We start from the raw sequence: 2695 nt of genomic DNA on the forward strand, positions 1-2695 counted from the left end.
TGGATAAAGGATGAATGAGTCTGTGCTTATCGGGTCTCCGGTCTCCCCCAAGCTGGCGTTGTTGTTGGTAGCCATGACAACGGAGATAGTCCCAGCTTTGTAAATAAAGGCCCCAACACCCAAAAAAAGAAAAAACAGAAAGGCAAAAAAAGGTCGGGATTCCCGGCGCAGACCGGGAATCCCCCTAGCAGACCGAAGCTCTAGACAGGACTCGGCATGAGTGAGACTCGAACCATCGCCCGTCTGTACTTCAAGGTGCCAGGGGCCGGCGACAAGTGCTCTGCGCCACCTGCCAGGCCGTGGAATTAGTGCAAATGTGGTATATTTGACTTCTCTGAACACGAATTATTTTTGAAAAGGAAAAATAATAATTTTAATGTGAGGCAAAACATGTATGGTGCTCGGTAAAGATGACACGCCGACTCACTTCTTCTTTTTTTGTTTTTTAAATTTTTTTTTTGTTTGAGAAAGTTTGTTTTCATCTTAAACCATTGTCAGTGACGTCATTCTACGCGACTACCACAGGTAAGGAAATGCCTGAATCTGTAGATCTTTTTCTTTTCTTTTTGTTGTGTAAAACACAAAAATCCCGAAACAGTCAGCTCACAAAGTTGCAGGTTGGTGGCAATTTGGCAGAACAGCCAATGACTTAAATCATTTAGGTGCATATATCTTGCCACAAGACATGTGCGCTAAGCTAGCTAGTTTCTGTTAGCGAATCAAGTTCAAGCTCCTCACATATCATCATCCAGGGTACAGTCATATGCTGATGAGGAGATCCCATGCAGGTAACATCAAGGCAGTGTAACAAGTTAAATATGCACTAATTTTAAGCTATTTCCTAATATCTAACCATTATGATAAATGTTTGCCTGCAACTGACACAGCCAACACAGATGTCATTGAAAAAACAAAAGCCTGTGATAACATGTTTTTGTTTTTCTAGAATAGAAGAAGCACATTTTAAAAAGCCAGTAGGAATAAATCTTTGTTGTTCCTGCATGATTAGAATGAAGTAACAACAAGTCTGGCTGGAATAAGAAGTGGTAATCTGTGTACTGTGCTAGTGATCTGCATAATTCACCTTAGATGGTCATCTGTTTGGATGGCTGAAGTGGGCTAACGACACAGCTAATTTCATCAGGCTGCTAATGAAACATCTAAAATGATAGATGGTTAACTACACAACGGAAGCAAGAGCATTACAATCACTTGATTTAATGAAAGATTTTCCCCCAAACTTTTGATCCAAATGAGCAAAGTACTGCAACCATCTGAACCTTCTAGGTGTTACATGTTACAGTGTTGCACTCTGGCCAGCTTTAAAAATGGAAAAGTCTTTGTGTGGTTTACTGGGTTCTGTAAATGAGGCTCCTTTCATTTGTGAGCGTGTTGTTCTTCTCTTCCCTTTTGTCCACCCTTACAAGGTGAAGGTGCTGCCCACCCATGATGCCAGCAAGGTGCGTGCAAGTGGATCCGGCCTTAAAACCACTGGAGTGCCCAGCTCTCTGCCAGTGAAGTTCAACATTGATGGCAAAGATGCAGGTGAGGGACTGCTGGCAGTGCAGATCACTGTGAGCGCATGTGATCTGCTATTCCTCTTTGAATAGTACGCTGGTTGCCCCCGGAGTTCGAGTCTCCGGGAGGAAATCCTGGTGGTTTGAGGCCCCAGGCTTGTGTTGGGTACGGTCCATCACAAGGACATTGGCTCGAGCGCGCTGTTGGGGAGAAGCCGGCCCAGACCTGTGTTCGATCCAAGTACGCCACAGGGACAGCGGTTCGGGTACGCTGTCGGAGTCCATTTCTGCATACTATAGTGCACGGAGTGGTGGTGTTCGTTCCTTGGTCCGTAGAAGGCAAGGGCCTCACGGGGGACGCCTCGTGTAGTAAAATGGGATCTAGATCCAGTAGAGCGGCAGACGTTTCACCAGGCGGCCAGGGACAAAACTCAATGTGTGACTGTATGGTAAGAACTGAGTAAATGTGTGGTGTGTAAGATTGCAGAGAATGGTTGTGTGGGAAAAGTTGATGTGTGTGTAAAAAAAAAAAAAAAAAAAACAGTGAAAATTGGGTTCAAAATGTTGAAAATGGGGAACAAAAAACAAGAAAAGAAAAAAGAGGAGTGTAAAAGTCGTCTCGTCTCCAACTAGCGGAAGGTGGTGGTCCTGCAGACCACCAGCTCCCCTAGTGTGGACACACAAAAAATTTCTTTTTAGCAGAATTGTTGATGAAAAAAGTAAAAGAATAGGAAGAGGGTTTGGTGATTTTCAATGTAGAACAACTACAATCTCTCTGGGTTTTTAAGAAAGGGGACTTCAGAACCAGAGAGGGGAGACGTGTTTCTTTAAGCAATGAGAACAATGATCAAAATGTCTCAGTGTGTCACTTGCAGGTGAGGAACAGACCCGGATCAATTTTCCACGTGCAGCAGTCGGAAGAAAATTATAGGTTAACATCATTAGAAACACTCAAGCCAAGTTTTGGCTGAATTGTTTTACAGCTTAACTTCCATGTGTTTGTCACCCTGAGAAAACAAGCTCCAAGAATCTCTCCCTGAAGACAAGAAATGCAGTTCCAGAACAACGAGATGGATATCAAGAGCTCACAGCAGTGTCCTGAGCAGTGAAGGTCCAGCAGCAGCAGCAGCTGTGCAAGACAGCGACAGCAAGGAGAAAAATGGCATCATCATGACTGG

At 44.1% G+C, this 2695-nt stretch overlaps 1 long non-coding RNA gene across 1 annotated transcript; it reads left to right on the forward strand.

Moving 5' to 3' along the window:
- The first annotated feature begins 151 nt into the window (after positions 1–151).
- Positions 152–2221, forward strand: LOC109198263 (uncharacterized). Its single transcript, XR_002059159.2, has 3 exons — positions 152–319; positions 472–525; positions 1428–2221. It is a non-coding gene; the product is annotated as an uncharacterized LOC109198263 (long non-coding RNA).
- Positions 2222–2695: the final 474 nt, after the last annotated feature.

Source organism: Oreochromis niloticus, unplaced genomic scaffold (genome assembly GCF_001858045.2).
Source record: "Oreochromis niloticus isolate F11D_XX unplaced genomic scaffold, O_niloticus_UMD_NMBU tig00007920_pilon, whole genome shotgun sequence".
NCBI classification, from domain to species: domain Eukaryota; kingdom Metazoa; phylum Chordata; class Actinopteri; order Cichliformes; family Cichlidae; genus Oreochromis; species Oreochromis niloticus.